This window comes from Canis aureus, chromosome 15, assembly GCF_053574225.1.
Source record: "Canis aureus isolate CA01 chromosome 15, VMU_Caureus_v.1.0, whole genome shotgun sequence".
In the NCBI taxonomy this organism is placed as follows: domain Eukaryota; kingdom Metazoa; phylum Chordata; class Mammalia; order Carnivora; family Canidae; genus Canis; species Canis aureus.
Genome location: NC_135625.1, coordinates 62,308,174 through 62,323,953, shown reverse-complemented (window position 1 = coordinate 62,323,953; position 15,780 = coordinate 62,308,174). Strand labels below are relative to the sequence as shown.

General features: G+C 39.7%; 1 protein-coding gene and 1 pseudogene across 2 annotated transcripts in view; both read right to left on the bottom strand.

Moving 5' to 3' along the window:
- Positions 1–15,780, bottom strand: part of LOC144285027 (taste receptor type 2 member 62-like) — a 169,591-nt gene that overhangs the window by 46,497 nt on the left and 107,314 nt on the right. For both annotated transcript variants that reach the window (XR_013353412.1, XR_013353411.1), the window contains exon 2: positions 7,892–8,087. The gene's annotated coding sequence lies outside the window, so the exon portion shown is untranslated. The remainder of the gene's footprint in view (positions 1–7,891; positions 8,088–15,780) is intronic.
- On the bottom strand, positions 9,744–10,761 carry LOC144284065 (methylosome subunit pICln pseudogene; annotated as a pseudogene).

Sequence of the window (15,780 nt, the reverse complement as noted above, 5' to 3'; positions counted from 1 at the left end):
GCAAGGATAGTTAAAACATTCAAAAGCTAATCAAATTAATTCATCAATCACATTAGTAGACAAAAGAAGAAAAAAACTGATATGCTTATTCCTAAAGATGCAGAAAATAATTTGACAAAATCCAGCATCTATTCATAACAAAAACTCTTAAGAAGTTGATAATGGAAGGGCATTGCCTCAAACTAAGGAAGAACATCTACGAAATGGCCTGCTAACATCATAGTTAATGGTGAAAGGAATGTTTTGACTCTTATGGGTCATAATATTGGAAGTTCTATTCATTGCAGTAAGGGAAGACATAGAAATGAAAGACATAATGACATACTGATTGGAATGAAAGAAATAAAAATGTTTCTCTTCACAGATATGTATTTAGAAAATTCCAGTCCATGAGAATTATAACTGAAAAGTAAGTTCAATGAAAGATAGAAGGCCAACATATGTTCAATTGTCAAAATCAGTTGTGTTTCTGTATATATTGTTTATATTACCAACAGAAATTGGAAAACTTCAAGTAGTATCATTATAATAGAACCAAAAAAAATACAAAATATTTTGGTGTATTTTAGGACTAAAATTTTAACAAAATGTATTTATGATCTGTGTACTGAAAATTCCAAAACACTGATGGAAGAAGTGAAAGACCTCAAAAAAATCTAAGATATATCTTGTTCATGAGTTGAAAGTCTCAGTGTTGCTATGATGTCAACTCTGCCTCAATTGTTCTATACATTCAATGCAATCTTAATATCATAGCAGTAATTTCTTGTAGAAATTGAGAGGCTGATTCCAAACTCCCCAGGGGAAAAATCAAAGGAACTGCAAGAGCTGGAACAATTTTGAAAAAGACAAACTTGGAGGACTAAACTACTTCATTTCAAGACTTAAGACAGCATAGCATTGGTGAAAGCATAGACACATAAATCAATGTAAAAAAGTAGAATCCAGGTATAGACTTACACATAAATATCAACATATTTTTCCACAGATATGTAAAGGGAATTCAACGGAGAAAGAATAATCTCGTCATAGGACATTGAGATCTGTGGTTTGTTGTTACACAGCAATAGCCAACTAGAACACAAATTGGTACAGAATTGTAGGGCACTGTCATAACATAGTAATCAACTGAAATATGCAATATTGGCTTTGGGCTACAAGGGGACTGTTAGCAGAAGCTGGAAAAAAACTTGCGGCATTATTATATCGAGGCAAAACACTTAGCATATATGTTGCCTGTGGTAACTTGTAAGGCAGAAACTGTAGCTGATGAAATTATAGCATTTGGCAAAGAGATTTAAAGAAGAATGGAATGTTGAAAGATGAGCTGACTGCTACTAGCTACGTTGTTAAGGTACTGCCTGAAAGAGCTGAACTGAGGAAAGAACTAATCAGTTTGCAAGAATTTAGAGGGAATTTAGTGAGCTCTGAATGTGTAGGGTTGAATAATGAGGTAATTTCTTACCATATCAAAGGTAGACAACTATTACACAGTCTCAAACTAAACACCAAATCAAGAGTGAAATTGGGTGAGATATTATCAGAAGCTAATAGAATTGACTGGAAGCCCATAGAATCACATCTGAAATCAACAGGAGTGAAGGCAGTTTTTGGAGTCTAGAAGGCAAGAAGATCAGGAATTATTTAATAGATAAAGGGATCTAGTTAGGATACCATGGATAGGATGAATGAATGCCAATTATCTTCAGCCTTGTGTTACATCTTCTGAAGGTTTAAATCCCGAGGAGTAAGAATCAAAGTAGTTCAGCATGGGTCACACACCCACCCCTTGAGTAGGAAAGGACAGGATCTGTGGTTAGGGGAACTATGGGAGAGTTAAATGCTAAAGCAAATTCGGCCATTGTCAGGAAGTAAAATATATGAAAAGAAGAAAAAAAAAACTTCTGTACTTGGTAACTACACATGCATTGCAGAAGATGGTGAAGAAGTACCTCTCAAGACTCTTCCATTTACCATAGGAGTTCACTTCTGCTTCCCCTCAAACCTCTCTAAAATGACAAGTAAGGGACGTAAAACATATAAATCTTCAAGCTTAGCTGCTTTCTGCATTGTTCCTCTCCATTGAAAAGAAAGTGAAATGGAGGGTGCCTGGGTGGCTCAGTCAGTTAAGCATCTGCCTTGAGTTCAGGTCATGATCCTGGGGTCCTAGAATAGAGCCCTACACTGAGCGGGGGGGGGGGGGGGGGGGGGGGGGGAGTCCCTGCTCAGCAGGGAGCTTGCTTGCTTGTCCCTCTCCCTCTGCCATTCTCCCTGCTTGTCCGTTCTCTCTCTCTCTCTTTCTCTCTCAAATAAATAAATAAAACCTTTTTAAAAAATGGGAATGATGGGATCCCTGGGTGGCGCAGTGGTTTGGCGCCTGCCTTTGGCCCGGGGCGTGATCCTGGAGACCCGGGATCGAATCCCACCGGGCTCCCGGTGGATGGAGCCTGCTTCACCCTCTGCCTATGTCTCTGCTTCTCTCTCTCTCTCTCTGTGTGACTATCATAAATAAATAAAAAATATAAAAAAAATGGAATGATGATGACAGTAACAAAATTTTTGACTTCTTCAAAATAAATAGACCTGTAACCAACTTAGCAGACCAAGGAAACAGAAACCTAAGCTGCAAATACAGTAGCCCTGAAGCCCAGATTTATACTTCAGATTATTAGGACATCTCTGGAATTAGAAAGATTGAGTTTTGAGGGTTGGCTTAAAAGTCTTCACAGAAGCAATCAGATCCCTACAGTCAATGAGCTGCCCCTATTCCACCTAAGGGGTAGAAGAAGATAGGAGAGGTTCAATTGGCAGAGTTCTGTATCCAAGGACACCATACATATCCCAGAACAGGGCTGGTATGCTGAAAATAGGCACTGAGTGAGGTTTATTTCTCATCTCACTCCCAGCTCACCTTCCTCATCAGATTCCCAGGGTGCTGGCAGCCAGGCTTATGCCCTACCAGCTAGAGATTAGGGAATTCATCCTGAGTACCCTGAGAAGTCAGCAGAACAGACTTACAGATCCCGACATGTAGAGGTCCCACATTGAAGAAACTGAGGCCTCACTCAATTACTGACTCCCACCAATCAATAAGCTTTGTCTATACATACTGTGATTCTAGATAGTTTTTATTGATATTATGAAAAAAAAGTTAGGAAGCACCTGTCATTTTAAAAACCTCTACTATCAGAGAAAATATACACACAAAAAGAAATCTCAGAGGAAGAAAAGAAATATATTACCCCCAAAGAAGATATTATAAAATATACATAAGAGATATTACAAAGTTTATATTTCCTCAGAGGAATTAGGAAAGATATTACATCTATCAAATAAGAACAAATAGAACATTATATCACAGACCAAAAAAAAAGGAACACCAGAGAATAAAATGTTCTTTAAAATCAAATATTTGGGATGCCTGGGTGGCTCAGTGGTTGAGTGTCTGCCTTTGGCTCAGGTAGTGATCCCAGAGTCCTGGGATCAAGTCCTACATCAGGCTCCCCATAGGGAGCCTGCGTCTCCCCCTACCTATGTCTCTGCCTCTCTCTGTGTCTCTCATGAATAAATATATAAAATCTTTAAAAATATAAAAAATTTTAATAAATAAAATCAGATATTTGACAGCAGAAATGAAAAATGCAATGAAAGAATCTGAAGACAGTCAAGAAAATCTCCCACAAGTAAAGCAAAAATAGAGGAAAAACTAGAGAAAATACATACTTAAAAAAAGAAAGAACAAGAGAGCAGTCCAGAAGATTCTGGAACAAGAGAATATTCCAGAATCAGGAGTTCAAAAAAAAAAAAAAAAAGAACAAAGAAAATGGAGGGAACAACATTATCCAAAACATAATCAATAAATATTTCCCTGAATGAAGACCTTGAGTTTCAATATTGAATGGACTCACCAAAGTCCTCATGATCCATTCTAAAAATGGCCCTACCATGCCACTGTTGTCATGTTTTAAGTTACTCTGGAAGAAGAGAAAATACCAAGTGTTTTCAGAAAGAAAAGAAAAATAGGTTATATGAAAAGAGCTAATGATCAAAATAAGATCATACTTCTCCAAAGCAACACCGGCAGCCAGCAACAATGGAATGAAATTTCACAATGCTAAGGAATAAGATTTTTCAGCACAAAATTTTATACCTACCCAAAATAGTAATCCACTCTTTGGACAGATAAGAACATTAAGAGACATTAAAGGCTTCAATGACTTTTTAAAGTAAGTTTGTAGGGGAATATTTGCCAACCAATTAGAGAATAAAGAAGGGAGACAGAGAGAATGATCCAGCATCCAGGGAACAGGGATCCAATAGAAAATGAAAGTCACGCTCAACATGGTGCTAAAGAAAGATGCCAGGAGGACAGCTGTGAAGTGAGCAAAGACCAACTAGTCCATCTTGGAGCAGGAGTTTTGAGCTCCAGGAGAGACGTCTCCACGACACCTGGCAAACTGACACATTCCTGATTTGTTCAAATGCACTCCATGAATCAAACTTTTGGTTCCATGTTCCAGGAAGAAATAGTGATAGCTACACAGAAAGCTGAGCGAATCAAAAGATGATGTAATTATTGACTCAAGGGGAAACAAAGGTTTTACATGAAAGGAAATATAATAATTGGCAGTAACAGTATAATCTATGGCTCATCCATGAATAATATTAACATAATTACAATAAGGTACACTGCAAAAATCATCCTATACCAAAACCATGATGTAACTATTATATAATGAAAGGAAGTACTTGTGTTTTCCTCTCCCATGTTTGTACTGGAAAGGACTATAAGAAAACCAAATGCCCATCTTCCACAGTGGGAAGTTGAGAAATAATATGTGAAATTGGAAAAAAAAATCAACCAAAAATAGATTAAGATTTTTTTAAAGTACACTGCCAGAAGAAATAATTAAGAGTTGACATTGAGGGGTGCCTGGGTGGCTCAGTTGGCTAAACATCTGTCTTTGGCTGAGGTCATGATCCCAGGGCCCTGGGATTAAGCCCCACATTGGTCTCCCTACTCAGCAGGGAGTCTGCTTCTCCCTCTGCCTGCTGCTCCCCTTGCTTGTGCTCTCTCTGTCAAATGAATAAATAAAATCTAAAAAAAAAAAAAAAAAAAAAGAGCCAACATTGAGAAGTCAGAGGTAGGCAGGGGTGGGGTAGGGGACTGATACTTTTTTCAATCTTAGATAATTATTTTTTAACTGATCAAAATAAAACTTCAACTATAAAAGAAGAGTATTTTCCTGCCAGAAGCCTGAGGATGATGTGGGATATGTGGTAAGACTCATGACACAGACTTACAAGGACTCATACAGCCAACAGCTGGGAGATGCGTCTGACCTGCTGGCCATGCACAGCGAAGCCACCAGAGCCATGCCCTTGTCTAGCTCCTCCTGGGGAATAAGACTGCCTTCTGAGAAGCCTTCACAGAGCTGCAAAGGGCAGCAGAACCATCCAGATGAGATTATAGACGGAAGTGAGAAGAGATTGTCCTGCAGCCATTAGCTCTAAGACAAAATTCCTCTAGGCATCTAGGAGTCAGTAACGAGAGTGAATTTTAGATTTGAACCTATCTAAAGGCCTTCTAAATTTAAGATACGTGCCCCTGAATAAGCACGGAGGGTTGATCTGCAAGGTAAAGAATGTGGACTGGGGATTGCTGTTGCTCTGTGGTAAATACATTAGGATGAGTAAGAAAATAATACTAATCCATGATATTTAGTGACTTATCTGTGCCCTGCATTGTACTCACTGCTTCACGGAACTATCCCTTTGTGTCCTTGCTATAACCCTATACACTGGCACAAAGGAACACTGGTTGGACACTCACCACATCTCACGTATCCTGTTAAATTCCATTCAATCCTCATAACAGCTTTCTAGTCCAGGTATAGTTGCTATTTTGCCTATTTTATAGATGGAGAAACTGAGAAACAGCAAAAAAAATCATTTCCCCAATGGTACACAGCTAATAAAAGTCCATACCAAATTCAAAGGGTGTGATTCACAAACCTATACAAGAATGAAGTATGTGTTGCTAGCCTAGAGCAATGCTACCTATAGCAACACATGACAAACTGGGGCTCAGAGAATCCTTACAAACCAAGGCCTCACAGTCACAGTGGAGTGGAGCCAGGCCCTCAAATCCAGCCTTTGCTGAACCCAAGGCCCACCTGGCATCACGATGTCATGCTGCCTCCATAATAGAGAATCTAATAGAATAAGGAAAGCAAGCCATTTTCTGTCCTAGAATTAACACTCCCAGTGATCATGAACACACCTACCCAATGGTATAAAGGGTGTGGAGAATACAGAGATCTGAAGTATGGAGGTCAACGGTAAGACTCCTAAAACATTGGGAGTGTGTGGTGGACCGGTCACGTGCCCTTTAGTGGAATGGGATCCCTACCCCTTGCCTGCCCCCTCCCTTCTAACAGTAGCAGTTATGGCACACAGGTAAAGAGCTGAGACTCTGAAGCCAGTCACACTGTGGGCAAATCCTGGCTCTGCTTCTTCCAGGCTGTGCGAACTGGGGCAAGTCACTTTGCTCCTCTGGACTTCCGTTTCCTTAACTACAAAATGCTAATAACGATAGTGTTGTTTGAGAGTTAGAGGATTCAGTGAGTATAAGAGCTTATGATAGTGCCTGGAACACAGCAAGTGTTCAGTGTTGAGTACCATTGTCGTTTCCTTCCTTAAGGACCTCCTCAAGTGCGTTCTGCTTCCAACTCTGAGGCTCTCTCGCTGTTAGTGGCTTGGGACCACCGGCCTTGCTTTTGTTTCTGCTCTGCTCTTGGCATTCCATGCTTTAGGAGTTGGTTTCCACCCCAGGCCTGTCAATTTGGATTTTTACCTCATGCGGAGTATCCTGTGGCCTGCCCCTCACTCTTCAGATTCCCAATGAGTCAATCTCTGCTAATTGCTATCAGAACTTGCTGAAAAATACTTGCTCACTTTTGTGCTACTTGACTTCCTCACACCAGCTCAACCCCCTAGACCCTGATCTTTGTGTTGACATGAGCTATAGTGGTCTTTACCACTATACACTTACTCTGGGATTGATCTCTGAATCTGAGCTTTACATTTCAAGTTCCTCTCTCCATTGACCTATCACGGCATAGTAGCGACTAAAATTGGTACGGCCCTTTACAGTTTATGCACAAATATTATCTAATTCAAACTTCACAAGGAATAATCCTTTGAGATAGGCATTTTTATTGCATATGTATCCAGGCAAGATACATAATTTGTCCAAAGCTGCAAAGAATTAGTTGCAGAGAGAGAACTAGAAACCAGGTTTTCTGACTCCAGACACTGTATTGTTTCCAGTGTACCACACTGTCCATAAAGTTTGCATAGATTCAAGACCCGGTTATAAAAATTTCCAAGTCTCATTCAGAGGCTTGATGTTATATATCCAAATCACAGCAATCAGCTTAGTGAATTTAGAAGTGAATGACAATGTCGATCAATCAACCGTTAAAATCATGCTCCACAAATAAAATTAGAATAGAAAACAAAGTAAAATAAAATAAAATTCCAAGCCTTCAGTCTGGCCCTGCCCTAGTGCTCCTGGTTTTACAGCTGCATCAGCAGCTGTTGTGCATAACTGCCCAGCCACATGCAGCCCAGTAGGCTCACTTCTGACCTCAGCATCCTTTCCAGCTCACTAACTCTCTTTATGTGCATGGCTCCATTTCTGTCAATGGTCTCAAATTTTCCCTACATGTGAAAACCTCAGAATCCCACTTGGCCCACCCTTCGCCCTCACCCGTCCCATTCAATTATCCACTGAAACGTGAACATCCTCTCTATGTGTTACTCCCGCATGTGAACTCTCCCTTCATCTCAGACACCCACTGCCTAGATCTAGACACTCATAACTTACCCCGTCAACCACTACTCTAGTCATCTTCTTGCTTTCAGGTTCTCTTTTTTCATTCCATCTTAAACCCACATCAGATGAATCTCAGTAACATCGCTTTTCCTCTTGCAGAAAAACTCTGTGGCTTGTCACATCCTTTAAGATAAGATCAGTTGCCGCCCATGTGTTCTTAAACGGTGTGCTGAGGGACGCCAATGTTCTGTGGATATTAATAGGTGCTTCATTAGAAACAGAAAAGAAAGAAAGGCTAACTATTATCATCTCTTCCCCATTTACATGCACACTAGCTAAGAGTCCGAATATGTGACCTAGAGATCTGAAACTTTTTTCTTAAAGCTAACATTTTCAGGGTCCCTGGCTGGCTCGGCCAATAAAGTCTACAGCTCTTCATCTCTGGATTGTAAGTTTGAGTCCCATATTGGGTGTAGAGATTACTTAAAAATAAAATCTTTTTTTAAAAAAACTAACGTTGTCAAGATGCATTTGATCACAGAACACTTGTTTCAATGAAAACTTAGGAACATCTGATTGACAGTGTTCCACAAAACACAGTCTGGGATACTCTACACCTCACCTCCACATCCTTTCCTGGACTTATCTCCTACCACTACCCCATACAAATCCTTTTTGGCCTTAAAATTGGCTCCAGACCAAGTCAGACCAAGTTCTACCTTCAAGTTCAATACCATCCTCCTCTAACCACCCAAAAAGCCTGTGGACAACTCCAGACTCACTGTAGAGCTCACTGTACAGGAAACCATATGTTGCAGATTTTTTACATGGTCCTGGTCTTCTGAGATTTATTCTTCTTAATAAAGATGATTCAAAAAAGCATGAAAAGTTATTTGATTTTATTTTGAGGAATTCTTATTGTAAATAGGCTCACATGTTGGAAAAAACCCTTTATTAAACCATATATCCTGATTTCTGTTTTATATAGTTTGTTTGCTATAATTGTTGATCATATCTATTTTTTGGACTGTTCACTGGACACACTGTCCGCAGTTCTGTATTGTTAATTATGTTTTATATCCCTTCATACCACCCCTACCAGGTTGGTCCATTTATCTCCAGTATTTATCTTCCAGAGGCGAATGCTCAATAATCTAGGTTGATTATGATGATTCTAAGGTTGCTATTAGACTAGCTCAGAGACTTTCAAATGGCAAAATCCATGTTACCCAAAACACAGATTTCACCTTTAAGACCAAGACTGCCTGAGAAAGGAATACTCTGCTTTAATTTAAGGAATAAGGCCAGTCCTTAATGGGGTATCTTAAAGCCATGAAGATTAAAGGAACCAAGAGGCACCAGTATCAGTCCTTATTATATTCATTTGCAGAACTCACTGTTCCTTTTTTTTTATAGAAAACCTAGATTTATTTGTTAAAGTATTACAAAGACAAAACAATTATCATTGAAGTACTGTGAGGACTTCATCCCAATTTCATTTGTTATGGAAACTGACCTAAGAGGTTAGAAATTAAAGGCTATAACCTAAGAGGTTATAACAAAACAGACTGGTGAAACATGGTGAAAGAAGTAAAAGCTGATCAGAAGCATCCATATTAGTGGTATTTCATGTGGCTAGGATATTTCCCAAGAGGCTCTCTAAAGATGCCTAAATGAGCTAACCTGGATCCCAAATTAGTAAAAAGACCCTAATCCCTGTGAAGAACAAGCAGTGGCCAGGATTTCTCTGAGATCTCTTTGTCTTTCTTTTTAAGGGGTAAGGGAATCCTTAGGCTCTAAAGGATAAATCTTAGATTCAGCCTCCTTCCTTCCCATCCAGTCTACCTATGTCTTCAAGCACCTGCGCATTCTCACCACATAGGCCATAGAAGATGCATATAGTGAAAGCAGGAACTATAGGCCTTCTCAGAGGATACCTATACACAAAAGTTTTGGGTAGATGATAAACTACAAATACCCTCTTGGTTAAGTTAATTCACCTTTGTTAATAAAGGTCATAGTTTCTTCTGCTGGTGACAACTTTTTGTCTCAGTATACAGTCTGTCTCAAAAAAAGAACTGGTTCAGGTAAATTTTGGAGAAGGAAAAAGACTTTCATCAACACCCACTCCACAGTAGAAGAGGCACCAAGTTCTTTAGTCCTTTCCTAGTTATGAGCAGAATCCCACAGCAGCATAAATCATCTTCAGTGATCAACATCTGTATCCTCAAACTGTCCAGCAACTGTTGGTGTAGTGTCTACCTCCATCCCATCTTCATAATCTCTGATTGAATCTTCTGTCTGGACTCCAGCCATGTTATATTGGCTGCTCACAGACTGAGAAAGCATTCCTTCTAATCTCTCCAAGGTGGCTTGGCCTTCTGCTGTTAAATGGGATAATCCTCCTTCATAGGTATAAAATGTAGGGATGTCCCCCTGCCCTTGTTCATGTGCTTCCACATCATATTCTTCTCCATTGTAATCATCTGAATCTTCATCCTCAGGATCAGGATGCAAAGCCTGGCATTCACACATTGCAGTGAACATTGCCTCCAATGCTGATTTATCACTAGGCACAAATCTAAATTCAGCAATAGGTTCAACATCATCATCACTGTCTTCTTCTTCTTCAGCAACAGATTCTTTTGATTCTTGTCCAAATTTAGCATTCACCATAACATACAAATGCTCTCGTGGATAGGCATTTAGGTCCCTGGACACCGCATGCAAGCTAATGGTGGGGTATTCCAGTGAGAATCCTAATCCAGAGTCATCTAACCAAGACAGGCAGCTCTCCGCGATGTAGAGCAAGCCGGTGCCGAGGCCCTTGCCGTTCAGCACAGCCTCGGTCTCGGTCTCAGGCTGCTGCTGCTGAAGCCCCTCGGCCAAGCCAACGGCAGAAAACTTTTGAGGAAGCTCATTGCAGCAGGGAGCGCGGAGACACAGGCCAGGAGGGAGCTGCAGCACGGCCACTCCACTGTTCCTTTTTAAGATTCACCTGGTACTCAAGTATCATAACTAAAGAGCTACAGAAATAATTGTACAAAAGCAGGAAATTCACCACTGGGTGCAGGTGCTTAGATATAAAACAAGTGAAGGCACTAAATTACTTATGGGTGAAATTTTGGATTTCCTTTAAAACACTGCAACAAAAACAATTATCTTAAGGACATGGGGCAAAGACAGATTAAATAAGATTGCAATATGTTGATGACTATTGAATTGATAAATTCAATGGTAATTGATAAATGAGGGCTTGTCATACTATTCTTTGTTATATATATATAATATAATATATATATAATTCTTTCTGTTTCATATATGTGTGTGTGTGTGTGTGTTTGAAAGTTTGTATAATAGAAAGGTATAAAATGTGTGGATAACTGATGCTTATTAAAGAGGAAGGATGACAGGGGCTTAGTTGGTTAAGTTTCTGCTTTCAGCTCAGGTCATGATCCTGGGGCCCTAGCATTGTGCTTTGTACTTAGGCTCTCTGCCCAGTGGGGAGTTTGTTTCTCCCTCTCCCTCTGTCCTTCCCCGACTTGTTCTCTCTCTCAAAATAAATAAATAAAATCTTCAAAAAAAAAAAAAATGGGAGGTTGACGGTTCAAGTGTCTTGCTTATCAGGTCTGTACCTCCAGCAGACTTTATTCATTCCACTGCCAATCATCAGACCAACCCGGGTCTTGGGATCACCAAGACTGTGTGGCTTTGTTGTATCATCACTCACAGGTTTCTGAGCAAGGCCAACTCAGGATTAACTTCCATCAGGAGAAAGTAAATAAATGGAGCTAAGTCTCTTTATCCTTTTTTTTCTTGCTGTTCATCTGTTCTTCTCCCTACCAGCCTGCCCATACCTGTCATCCCATCCAACTTCTACCTTCACAACTCTGCCCCTCCTTTCTCCATCAGCTTTTGTAAGCCCTCTAAATATTTTACCTAAAGTTGCAGACATATCAGCTATCAATCAACGCCAGGAATATGAACCCTCTGTCTTTCTCTGCTTTTCATGTCCTCTTGACTTCTTTCTAACACTGTGAATATTGACCCTCCTGCTGCCCCAGGCCTAAACTTCTATCCATGCTCTGATTCTGGGATCCCTTCAGATGGTTCCTCACATGATTCTCACCATCTGATTTTATTTTTATTTTATTTTTAAAAATATTTTATTTATTTATTCATGAAAGACACAGAGAGAGAGAGAGGCAGAGACACAGGCAGAGGGAGAAGTAGGCTCCATGCAGGGAGCCCGATGTGGGACTCAATCCCAGGCGTCCAGGATCACGCCCTGGGCTGAAGGCGGCGTTAAACCTCTGAGCCACCCGGGCTGCCCCACCATCTGGTTTTAAAGAGGCAGGGAGAGGCAGGGGTGTGTGTGCAGAAAGGTATAACAGAATCAAGAATATTTGCTATCATAAACACCAAAGAAGAAAGAGTTTCAAGGATACAGCACTCATGGGGGCAAGATGCACAAGAAAAATCTATGAAGAATAAGTGGTTAGAAGAGGATTTAAGTAACTGGGAAATCAGTACCAACTGTGATTAGTTCAGAAATGGTAGAAGTGAGTTCTAGGAGTGTAGATTTCAGGCATGAAGAAGGCATGGGATAGACAAAAACTTACCTAAGAATGTCTACAAGGATGTGAAGGAGAAAAATGTATAGAATCTTATGCAGAAAAAAGCCCAAACCTGGGGGTTTTCAAGACAAGTCAGGCAGACCTGTGAATGTTAGAAGGAGAAAGGAGGCAGTGGGAAGAGAAAGGATGAAGAATCTAGGGTGTCAGAAACCAAAAAAACACAGTCTTGGGAGTGATCTACAGGAATAAGGATGAAAATACATGTTGAAGTGGTAGCCTTGTAAAGGAAGACACAGTTCTTTTCTGAGATGAGAAGGATAAGCAGAGAGTTCAAATTTTAAGAAGCTTGACTTTGAGAAAGCTTTAAAAAAAAAGTTTCTTGCAGGGCTTCAATGTTCTCAGCCAAAGAATGTACTAAGTTAAGTGAGAAAATACTTGGCACAAGGCTCAAAGCATCTTAATTGTTTAATATCTGGTGGTCCTGGGAGACTCAACAGTGGTACAAGGGGTGGCAATAAGAAACAACAGCAAACACTGAGTATTTACCATGTTCTGGGCACTCTTCCAAGCTATGCAGTAGGGCGGAAATGGAAGGACCAAGAGAAGCAATAATCAACAAGGAATATCTTTTTAGGAATAAAATAAGCAGAAATAAGTTTGAGGAAAACAGAAGGTTGGTTGGCAGAGACACTATGAAGATTTCCTCAGCAAACGAGCAAGCTATTATTAGGCATCTGTGGGAACTCACTTGCAGTTTGGCCAGGAATTGGTATGGGGAAAAGTTGGTAGGTGTCTGGTCAGAAAGGAAGCTAGTGGAATGGATGGAATTGAAATGAGTAGGCAATCCCACTACACAAAGGTACAATCAGTTAAAGGATTTAGTAGATGATATCTTACAGAAGGGTTGGTGATACTGAAAGCATCTCCTTGCTACTGGCTAAGCAAAGGAGTGGAAATAATCAAGGAGAAGTGTGATTAGGATATCAGTATGAACAGGAAAATCACCAGCAAGGCTCTGTAGGATCGCTTCATTTAAGGAACTAATCGCATGACTGCAAGGAGGCTGAAAATATGGCCCTCATCCTCATATTGCCAAGTCTTTATTATGAGAAATCATCAAAGATGGTAAAAGCAGTCTTGGAACCTTAACAATAGTGACAAGCATTTCTGATGTGAACCGGCAATACCATAGATCTTACTCGAGAAAACAGGATGATAAGGGAAGCATCAATCATTATCTCATACTAGTTAGCTGCAACCAACTAGTTCTCAGAGGTAGGGGCGAAAAACTAATGTGACCATAATCACTCTGTGGCGCGATAGAATTTACCAATCATGTGCAGTTCCTCTTTCCTTATTCTTATGTTTAATAATAGTATTATTATATTCAAGTACTCATTCTTGTGTGTTTGATTAACATACTGGCATTATGCTATATCCATTTTTCTTTAAAAAAAAGATTTTATTTATTTAAAAGAGAAAGAGTGCATGAGAGAGAGCAAACCAGCAGGAGGAGAGGTAGAGGGAAAGGTAGAAGCAGACTCCCACTGAGCAGGGAGCCCGGGGGACCCTGGGAGCATGACCTGAGCACAACACAGAGGCTGAACTGCTTAACCAACTGAGCCACCCATGTACCCCTACATTAATTTTTCTTTTACTTGCCATTATATTTTGAGATTTGTTCATGCTGACATATTTCAATCTAGTTCTTCCTTCTACTCCCTGCACAGTGCTCCATTATTTGCACACAGCACAGTTTCCTATCCCTTTCTCTACTATTGGACATTCAAGTTATTTCCAACCCTGCTGGTTCACACTATGCTGCAGGGAACTCCTGAACACTTGTATTTCTTGTATCTCCAGCAAAGAGTCTGCGGCACTTCAGAATGAAACCATGAGGACACACAACATGAACACGGTGCAGGCTCATTAATTCTATGAACTAATATGAGCACAATGATCACATTAATTTATATCGCCACTCGCAGTACAAGAGGGTTCCCATTTCTCTCCGACCTCATCAGTCCTTTATATTACTTGGCATTTTAATTTTTGCCAACCTCATGGTTGTAAATGGGTTTCTCATTTATTCTTGCTTTTTTTTTTTATTTTTTTTCATTTAATAGTCTGCTTAGTGTCTTGCATGAGGTGTGATACTCAACGTGTTACTCTATCTGGGTGAGGTCAGTGGGTGTGACCTCAAAGTCACATTTGGGAAATATGCTGCTTCATGAACTAAGGTATAACAATACTTCCAAAGTGGTTACATGTATTTATTACTGAACTACACAAAACGAGGTGGGGAGTTGATGGGTTATGTTTTCCAACATATTGCAACTAGCTACTGTGAAAGGCACTTGTTTCAGAGCAGGATGGTAAGAAATGTGAAATCAAGGCAAGATAAATAGGTGAGCCCAGCTTTGTTTCTCTCAAATGGCTTTTCTTGGAGTCACACCTGATCTGATTAATGACTTATATTTAAATCCCTTCAGAAATTTGGGCGCCTGGGTGGCTCAGTCAGTGAAGCCTCTGTCTTCACCTCAGGTCATGATCTTGGGGTCCTGGCATCAAATCCCATGTAGGGCTCCCTGCTCAGTGGGGAGTCTGCTTCTGCCCCTCCCTCCAGCTCATGTGCTCTCTTTCTCTTTCTCTTTCTCAAATAAATAAAAAATTTTAAAAGCCTTTAAAAAGTCCTTTGAGAAATAGGACAATTTTGCTTTCCTTTCTCGGCACAAAGATAACTTGATCCTGAAAGACTAGTATGAAGACAAGATTAAATGAAGACCAAGGATCCACATCATAGCAGTGCTGATGGAGAAAGAAAAGAGAGATTGTGTGGTTGTTTAAACGTTTCTGTGACAAAAACGATGCTGAGAATCTCTTCAATGACTTATTATCCATTCAAATTCCTCTTTTCAAAAAGCCTAATCATATCCTTTGTCTATTTTTCTTGGTTTTTAAAAGTAAGTAGTGGCATTTCCTTGTGGAATAACTTTTTTATATTCATGATGCAAGTATCACTTCCTGGACTATTATTTCCCATATTGTCCTTAGTTACCCAAATATTTATTTTTAATGTAGTCAAATCCATCAATTTGTCTCTTAAAGGAGTGTATATTTTACATCTTTTTGGCATATCTGGAGCATCTACTTAAATTTTCTTCATTTAATAAACCTACTTCTCTAAAACATTTATTTTAAAATTAAAGCATTTTCCACTGATTTATGATGCATCACTATCATTTACTGACTTCACATAAAAATACATGTGTTTTGAACTGTCAATCTGTACTATATGTCTATTTATTGTTATATAAATATCAATGTATTTTACTAATTATTGCTTTGCAGGTATATTTTAAT